Below are 9,581 nucleotides of genomic sequence, written 5' to 3'. Positions count from 1 at the left end.
GCAATACTTATCCACAAACCCAGCCCTACAGAAAGCACTAGAAGGAAAATTCCAACCTAAGGAAGTTAGATACACCCTCGAAAACACAGGCAATAAATAACACCACAACAGTAAACCCCAAAGAAGAGAAGTACACACACAATACCACCAAAAAATAATAATGATAACAGGAATAAACAATCACTGTAGCACTCTTGGGCATATACTCAAGGAATGCTCAATCGTTCCATAAGGGCATTTGCTCAGCTATGTTCATATGAGCATTGTTTGTAGTAGCCAGAACCTGGAAACAACCTAAATGCCCTTCAACTGAAGGAATGGATAAAGAAAATGTGATACATATATACAATGGAGTACTACTCAGCAGAGAAAAACAATGACATCATCAGGTTTGCTGGCAGATGGATGGATCTAGAAAAAAATCATTCTGAGTGAGGTAACCCAGACTCTGAAAGACAAACATGGTATGTACTCACTCATAGGAGGATACTAGATATAAAACTAAGATGACTAAACTGCTACTCACAACTCCAGGGAGGCTACCTAGTAAAGAGGACCCTAAGAAAGACACAGGGATCGCCCAATGACAGAGAAATGGATGAGATCTACATGAACAACCTGGATGACAGTGGAAGTAATGAAGGGCAAGTTTTGAGGGAAAGAGAGCTGAGGGGAGCAGGAGATCCCAGCTTGATCAAGAACAGAAAGGGAGTACAAGGAATAAGAGACCATGATAAATGAAGACCACATGAGAATAGGAAGAAGCAAAGTGCTAGAGAGGTCCCCAGAAATCCGCAATGATACCTTCACTGTAGGCTACTGGCAATGGTCAAGAGAAAGCCCAAACTGACCTATTCTGGAGATCAGATGGACAAACACCCTAACTGTCATGATAGAACTCTGTTACAATAACTGATGGAAATGGATGCAGAGATCCTCATCCAGGCCCCAGGTGGAGCTCCAGGAGTCCAGTTGTCAAGAAGGAGGAGGGATTGTGTGAATTGTTAAGACTAAGATTGGAAAAAGCACAGGAACAAATAGCCAATCTAATGGAAACGCATGAACTATGAACCAAAAGCTGAGGAGCCCCCAGCTGGATCAGGACCTCTGGATAAGTGAGACAATTGAATAGCTTGAAGTGTTTGGGAGGCACCCAGGCAGTGGGACCTGGACCTGTCCTTAGTGCATGAGCTGCCTGTTAGGAACCTGGGGCTTTTCAGGGACACTTTGCTCAGCCTGGAAGGAGGGGACTGGACCTTCCTGGACTGAATCTACCAGGTTGAGCTGAATCCCCAGGGGAGTCTTTGCCCTGGAGGAGATGGGAATGGGGGGTGGACTGGGGAGAAGGCAGGCATGGGGGCAGGAGGGGGGGGATAGGGGAACACATGCCTCATATGTAAAATTAAATTAAATTAAAAAAACAAAATTAGAAATAAACAAAGCAATCATTGACAAAAAAAGAATTCCATGGCATATTCACACGCATGTGTACATTATTATACAAACTCACAGTATGATGCTATTTTATAGACCTACTTAATTATTTAGCAATATCTATTAAAGTCTTACTAAATAGGTACATATACTTTGATCTAACAATTTAAATGTAAAAGGAATTTCCTGAGGAAAATAATTGCATTGATTCTCCCAAAATTTTGTAGCATAATTCCATATGAGATTTATTTATAATATGAAAAAATGGAAGTGCCTGAACTAACCTTCAAGGGATAATTGATAAATAAATCATTCCTTGTGCATTTTGAAGATTGATTACTCAGAAGCCATTTAAAATGAAGTTGAAACCTCCACTTAATGAAATGAACTGGTGTTGAGTGATCAATTTTCTTAATGCTTTCATCTATACATGCATGCAAACATAGCATATCATAAACTGAAGTGTTCATAATTATAATTTATTAGTGTGAGATCATTATTTAATTGTTGATTCATTCATATTTTATGTAACTATCATGCAGTAAAATAATTTATAACAGACACACACAAGTTGTCTCATAACATGTTTGAATATTTTTAAAGCCTGTAACAATGCTATGAAGACTATTTGTATTTTGTACAGATTATGAAGTTTTATACATTGTCAACATGATAAATCAAGAATCTTTTAGTGAAAAATTGGCTTAGGTAAGCAAACACTTCGATGCTGAGTAACCATACTGTTTCATATCACTCAGCTCTCCTGATAGTGGCCTGCCTATCAATACCTCTGGAAACATATCCAACAAGATTGCCATTCTGGACCTGAGGTTTCTACCAGATACCAGACTGAAAAGCCCATAGTTGGTATAGAATTCTAGAATTCCTCACATTACAAAGTCCTCCAGTTGTATTAAAGGAGCATTAGTCACAGCCCCTTGGGACTTCCATTGCACTGTGTTTTTCTACTCGGCACAGTTCTGCTTAAACTTCTATATCCCTGTAAAACTCTGAGCTCCCAGAAGAAGGGTAGGTGGGGGCACTATTTAAGTCCCCTTCTACACTTAATGTCTGATTCACACAGTATATAGTGGATTAATAGAAAAAACATTCTTATTGATTATATGAATAATCATATAATATGGAATATTGTTATAGGAATGGATAATTGCTAAATTGATTGTTAAAAATGAATGGATGAAAATCTTCAATATTATTAATACACTTGTGTGTATGATACAGTTACCAGAATGGGTAAGATAATGGTGTATGACCCAGGAGGCACTCTCATTCCTTGTCTGAAGGAACACAAATGTGAAGGAAGGAGCACATCTACTTTGGTGCAGTTTGAGCATTTCCTTGCTTTATATTCACATCATGTAATACAGGAATTTTGTTTAGGATGCTCATCTAGATGCATTGAAAATATTCTCAGGAATCACACTTGACTACGTGGAACAATGGTTACAGACTAAAGGAATCTGAAATATAGTTTTACCCAAGTAAATGAAAAAGCCAAGTGTGGTACATCCTTATGGTGAAATAATTATCCAGATAAAAAATGATAAACTATCAAGCTTCTGAAAGACATGGGAGGGAGTTAATGTTTATTATGGACATTAAGGCGTGTCTGGAAGGGCTGCCAATTGAAGAATTCCAGCTAGCTGCATCTGAAATTGTAAAACTGTTGACAGATCAACAAGATCAAATGTTACTCAAGTTTTGGTGCTGGAAGAGGAAGGATGGAGGGCTGAGGCAAATGAGTATTTAAAGACAACATACTATTCTTTATGACTATAAACTATTTTATGCTATGATGGATAGTCACTATTTTAGAAAAGTCACATTGAAAAATATGAACTCGTGGGACAATAACAAAACCACCATCACCACCACCAACACTACTACTACTACTACTGCTACTACTAGTACTATTACTACTAACTAACTGCATCCGTTTAACAATTGCTCTCGCTGCATATGTTAATATAAGGTAGGAAAAGAGAGAAGCCATGGGATTAGGAGGGGATGTGTGAAAATTCTACCATTCTCAAGTTATGAAACCTAATCACTAAAAGTAAGACCTACCAGATTAAAATAAGCCAAATTAAGACTATTGTGATCAGAGGTAGTCCTGAATGAGTGTGTGTTGCTGACATGTGCATAATCATTTCAGGGATTCTAGTACCACAGACCCATGGATATGGCAATTCCTTCCCCAGATGGGATCAGAGAAATGGCAAAGACTTTCTCTGGTTCAAGTGTGGGTGTCTGTGCATTCTTGGCTTTTAGCTAAATCCTTTGTTTGCCAAAAACTAGAAACAACTTCCTCCTCCTGGTTTGTTCCTCTAGATTGATTCCCCCAGAGTCCTCCCACTCATCCTTGTGCTGGGCACAGTAAACACATTAGTTATGTTTCTATTGTGGTAGATGCCCCCATCAGAGTGAGCACATCCCACCCTACCTGAACATTCTATATGTATATCTGCCATTTCTTCATCCCCATGTCATCCCAGTCATAATTTCAGGCCCAAGCATTACAGGATACAGTGCATGAGTGTGTGCAAACACATACACACACCACCAACACCATCACCAACACTATCAAGAGATGATGACCTGTGTTTAATTTAAATTCCAGCAAGTTGACTGTTTGTTCAAATTAAGGTCCTTCTAAAATTTTCTCTCCCATAAATTCAACTGGGAAGCTGAGTAACACTTAAATCAACTATAGAATTCTATGAGAGTACTACTATGAATCACATGCCTTCAGATAGGCTCTAGTATATGGTTAGGTGACTTACAGAGTCTGTGGCTTCTCCATGTGATCCCTCATTAAATTCCCTTTCTACTCATGGCAAAACACAGTTGAACCTGTCCGTGTGACCTGAACTCTCCTATTTCTCTCTTCTAACCATGTTGTACCATTTTAATTGCACAGATTCTTCAAGGGTCTCACCTTTCTTCAGGACCATTTTCCTCTCCAAGTTTATATGGATATCACAACTTTATCCTGCCTAGAAACATCCTTCACTACTTCGTGGATTCTTGTGTATGTAGCTGAAAATTTTCCTATGTCCTGTCTGGTCTACAGCTGCTCAAACCCAAGTAAACACACATAGGCTTATATTAATCAAAACTGCTCAGCCATTAGCTTAGGCCTACCACTGACTAGCTCTTACATTTAAACTCAGCCCATTTCTGTCAATCTATATGTCACCATGTGTTCCATGGCTTTACCTGTTTGCCATTACATGCTACTTCCTGGACAGTGGGCTAACATCTCCCAACTCAGCCTTCCTCTCCCCAGAATTCTACTTGTCTGCTTATCCTATCCTTATTTCCTGTCTGGCTCTTGGCCAATCAGTGTTTTATTAAACCAGTGTACAAAAGCATTATCCCATGTCATTTCCCCTTTTCTGTTTAATTAAAAAGGAAAGTTTTAACTTTAATACAGTACAATTATATGTAAAAAATAGGTATCAACCATAATTACAGTTACAATATCTAGTATATTTATATTTGGCAAATTCAAAGAAAATGTTTTATTTATCCTATATTTATGAGTCTAAGGTTTTATATATAGCTTATCTTTTATCATAACTAAGGAAAATTATAACTATCTATTCTTCAACTATATCAAAGACCTATGAAGGATATAATACTACTTCAGTAAACAAGAAGGTCATTGTAAGCAACTTCCAAATTTCTAGAATGACAGAGACTTCTGGCTGCCTGTATAGTCATACAAAGTTCCTCTGTAACACTGAGGCATCCATGCTTCAGCCTACAGGCCTAGAGTCTCTCAGTTCCTTCTTTCTGTGTCCTGTAGAATGTCTGGTGGCAGTTTCTTCTGTGAAGCAAGAATCCAAAGGGCCATCTAACCTTGCAAAGTTTAGTGGTCACCTTCCTATGGGTTCTGCATGTCCAGTTGATACATCATTTTGTCAAGCAGTCCAGTCAAGAACAGTTTCTTGCCCAAGTGGCTAGTTTTTGCCAAGAAGAAGATAAACTCCATATGGAGCGTCTTCAATGCCCATCTTTCTCTCTGAAGTAAATTGGTCCTGCCAGGAGCAGACATGTCTCACTGTACAGAAAGTCCAAGTTTTTAAAACATTTTAAATGCCATATTCTGTAGGTCATTGAAGTATTTGGATATTACCTACTTAACTGAATTATATTTATGTATACCGAGAAAACTTAACATGACTATAAGTTTGACTATCATAGAAAACTAATTATTAATCTGTATTTCTTAATTATCTAGTACTATTTAAATGAGCTGCACAAACATAACACCTTAAAAAAGAGTAGAAATATACATACAGTATAACAAAATTAACTTTAAATTTGTGTCAATAAACTAAAATCTATACCAATGCAAGTCATTTTAAACAAATTGCTACTCTTTATAAGTAGGTTCATGAATCTACCCTTTCATCCCAGCATAGCTATACTATAATTTTTTCTTTTTTAGAAAGAGATTGTGTCCATAATTAACATGTTTTAAATAAAAAAAAAAGCATTTATAAACAACATTTAGGGAATTTGGGCATAGCTTCTCCTACTACTTCCTGCTGAGAGGGGGCATTGTTAATCTTATAGGGATCCTGAGAAAATTAAGAATTGTGGTCAAGTCCTGACTGGAGTAGTCTGTGAGGCTGCATTGTGCTGTGGGATGTTCTTTATGCTGTGAATATGTTTTGCTCTGATTGGTTGATAAATAAATGCTGATTGGCCAGTAGCCAGGCAGTAAGTATAGGTGGGATAAGCAGACAAGTAGAATTCTGGGAAGAGGAAGGCTGAGTCAGGAGATGCCAGAATGCCACTCAAGGAGTAGCATGTAATGACATGCAGGTAAAGCCATGGAAAATGTGGTGATATATCGATTAATAAAAATGGGCTGAGTTTAAGTATAAGAGCTAGTTGGTAGTCAACCTGATCTAATGGCCAAGTAGTTTTAATTAATATAAGCCTGTGTGTGTTTACTTGAGCTTGAGTGGCTGCAGACCAGGAAGGATACAGAAAAACTTTCAGCTACAGCATTGCCTGAGTCAGTTGCCTTAAAGCTGATCTGGATGTTGGAAATTCTGGAGACCTCTCAGGGGGTCTTCCTTTATCAAGGCTGGAAGCAATCCATAGGTTCTCATCTTCTGTGGAAACAAAAGCAGACCCTCTTTTTCAAAGCAATATATCCTTAGACATAAAGTTTGAAGTCAAGATATCTTTAAAATATACGTATTGATTTAACTCAGCAGCTTTTATAATCAAATGTCTTTTTGTAATTAAAAAATCCCAAAGACAATATAACCCAGACTCTCTGTGTGATATGCATCTTTATGTGGCTTGTTTTTTATATTACCTTTACTGTCTCTTTAAAGAATTTATTTTTTATTTTTTTCTTTATTATTATGTGTTTTAAATTTTATACATCAGCCATGGGTTCCCCTGTCCTCCCCCCTCCCGCCCCCACCCCCACCTTCCCCCAACCCCTCCCCTCCATTCCCATGTCCTTCAGGATCAAGGCACCCCTGGGGATTCAATTAAACCTGGTGGGTTCAGTACAGGCAGGTCCTGTCACCTCCTTCAAGACTGAGCAAAGTGTTCCTGTGTAAGCCCAAGGTTTCAAACAGCCAGCTCATGCACTAAGGACAGACCCTGGTCCCACAGACTGGGTGCCTCCCAAACAGATCAAGCTATTCAATTGTCTCACTTATCCAGAGGGCCTGATCCAGCTGGGGGCTCCACAGCCTTTGGTTCATAATTCATGTGCTTCCATTCATTTGGCTATTTGTCCCTGTGCTTTTTCCAATCTTGGATTCAACAATTCACGCTCTTGCAGACCCTCCTCTTTCTCGACAGTTGCACACCTGGAGCTCAATCTGGGTCCTGGCTGAGGATCTCTGCATCCACTTCCATAAGTTATTGGATGAGAGTTCCAGCACAGCTGTTAGGGTGTTTAGTCATCTGATCACCAGACTAGGTCAGATCAGGCTTTCTCTCGATCATTGCCAGCAGTCTACAGAGGATGTATCATTGTGGATTTTTGGGGACCTCTCGAGCACTCTGCCTATCCCTGTTGTCATGTGGTCTTCATTTATCATGGTCTGTTATTCCTCATTCTCCCTTTCTGTTCTTGATCCAGCTGGGATCTCCTGCTCCCCTAAGCTTTCTTTCCCTCAAATCTTGCCCTTCATTACTCCCACTGTCATCCAGGTTGTTCATGTAGATCTCATCCATTTCTCTGTCAAGGACAGACAGTTAAAGAAATAAAAAGATTTAAAAAATAAATTCTTATATTTTTGGTTGTGAGCCTAGCCTTTAACGGCTGAACCCTGGGGTGGAGAGATGGCTCAGCCATTAAAGTCTAGGCTCACAACCAAAAATATAAGAATTTATTTTAAAAATCTTTTTATTTCTTTAACTGTCTGTCCTCTTTTTTCTTTCTTTCAAGTCTATATATTGTTCCATATATTGTAAACTATTTGGGGTTTATCCCATCTTAATCTGTGTTATTGTGACTCTATTGCTTTAAACTGCAGCATGACTAGGACTGAAGTGGTACCTTCAGCTGATGGCTTTGCCCACCTCAGCTTTCCAACATGGTGGAGATAATTTGCAGCCAGCTCTGGGAGCTATGCTATCCACTGACTCTGGGAGGCAGTGAGTCTATGTTTCTATCAAAGCAGCATCATGTATCTCAGAAACCTCTTTTTTCCTTTCTTTCTTTCTTTCTTTCTTTCTTTCTTTCTTTCTTTCTTTCTTTCTTTCTTTCTTGTAATCTGTACTATCAAAGGCTAAATTCACCATGCAGAATAGCGTGTGGCTTGGAGATGCCTCTGTGTACTGTGGTGGGAATCAGTCATGCTGCAGGTCAAGCCTGCATGCCACAAACCCACCATAGAGTAGCTTAAGCATGCAGGCTGTGGTCGGCCAGAGAGAGACAACTAGAAAGTTGTTTTTAGCTCTGTTTTAGAATCTTTTTTTTTTTTTTTAAAGATTTCTCAGGTTTTATTTCTATTATAATTAGATTTAGTATTTTCATAGTAACACAGGTCTCCTGGATGTTTTGTGTCAGGAGTTTTTTAGATTTAACATTTTTTTATTTGATTGATGTATCTATTTTTCTATTATATCTTGAGTGCCTTAGATTCTCTCTTCCATCTTGTATATTCTCTTGGTGTTGCTTGCATCTGTAGTTTCTTGCTTCTATTTTCATTTAAAGGTCTTGAACATTTTATTTGTTTCCTTCAACTGCTTTGTAGCCTGAAGTTTTCCTTTGTTACACCTGGTCCATAGACACTCAGACCCAAGTAAACACACAGAGGCTTACATTTATTTAAGCCATTAGTTCAGGCTTACTACTGACTAGCTCTAACACTTAAACTCAGGCCATTTCTGTTAATCTATATGTTGCCACATTTTCCATGGCTTTACCTGTGTAGCCCAGCTAGCTCAGTCGGTAGAGCATGAGACTCTTAATCTCAGGGTCGTGGGTTTGTGCCCCACGTTGGGCGCCAGATATTGGTGAAATTATTAAGGCCACTCCACATAGTTAAAAGGGAGGTTTATTTTCTAGAGTAACTTACAAATGAAGGTATAGGTTGTAGGGTCTGGCAAAGGAATGGAGCAGTCTGGCAGTGTTCTCTGGAGAACTCTCTTGGTCTGCCTCCAATGTCCAGGGTCCCAGAACCAAGAGAGTTAGCAGAAGACCCAGGTTCGAGAAGAGGTCTCTCTTAGTTCTTCCGCTTCCTTCCCCTGCCCCGCCTTGTGGGTACGACCATTACTGAAGCCTCAATGGGGGTTGGAACTTCCAGGCCAATGCTGGGATGGCTACCCACTACATAGTGACATTAATACTGCTTCCTGGATGGCAGAATGGTGTCTTCCGACTCAGCCTTCCTCTTCCCAGAATTCTACTTGTCTGCTTATCCCACCTATATTTCCTGTCTGGCTCCTGGCCAATCTGTTTTATTAAACCAGTGTACAAAAGCATTATCCCACAGCATGTATACATTTACAAGAGCTGATCTTTGCTTTCACCTTTCCCCTTTGCCTTTCTGTAGGTCTTTGGCATTTGGTTCAGTATATTTTTATTCTATATGACATGGATGTTATAAAGAGACAAGCATTCTTAAATTGGAACC

General features: G+C 39.1%; 1 non-coding gene across 1 annotated transcript; it reads left to right on the top strand.

The window, feature by feature from the left end:
- Positions 1-8,878: 8,878 nt before the first annotated feature.
- Trnak-cuu lies at positions 8,879-8,951 on the top strand. The gene has a single exon. It is a non-coding gene; the product is annotated as a tRNA-Lys (tRNA).
- Positions 8,952-9,581: the final 630 nt, after the last annotated feature.

The sequence above is a fragment of the Onychomys torridus genome, chromosome 10 (assembly GCF_903995425.1).
Source record: "Onychomys torridus chromosome 10, mOncTor1.1, whole genome shotgun sequence".
NCBI classification, from domain to species: Eukaryota; Metazoa; Chordata; class Mammalia; order Rodentia; family Cricetidae; genus Onychomys; species Onychomys torridus.
This window is presented reverse-complemented; position numbering and strand designations above follow the sequence as displayed.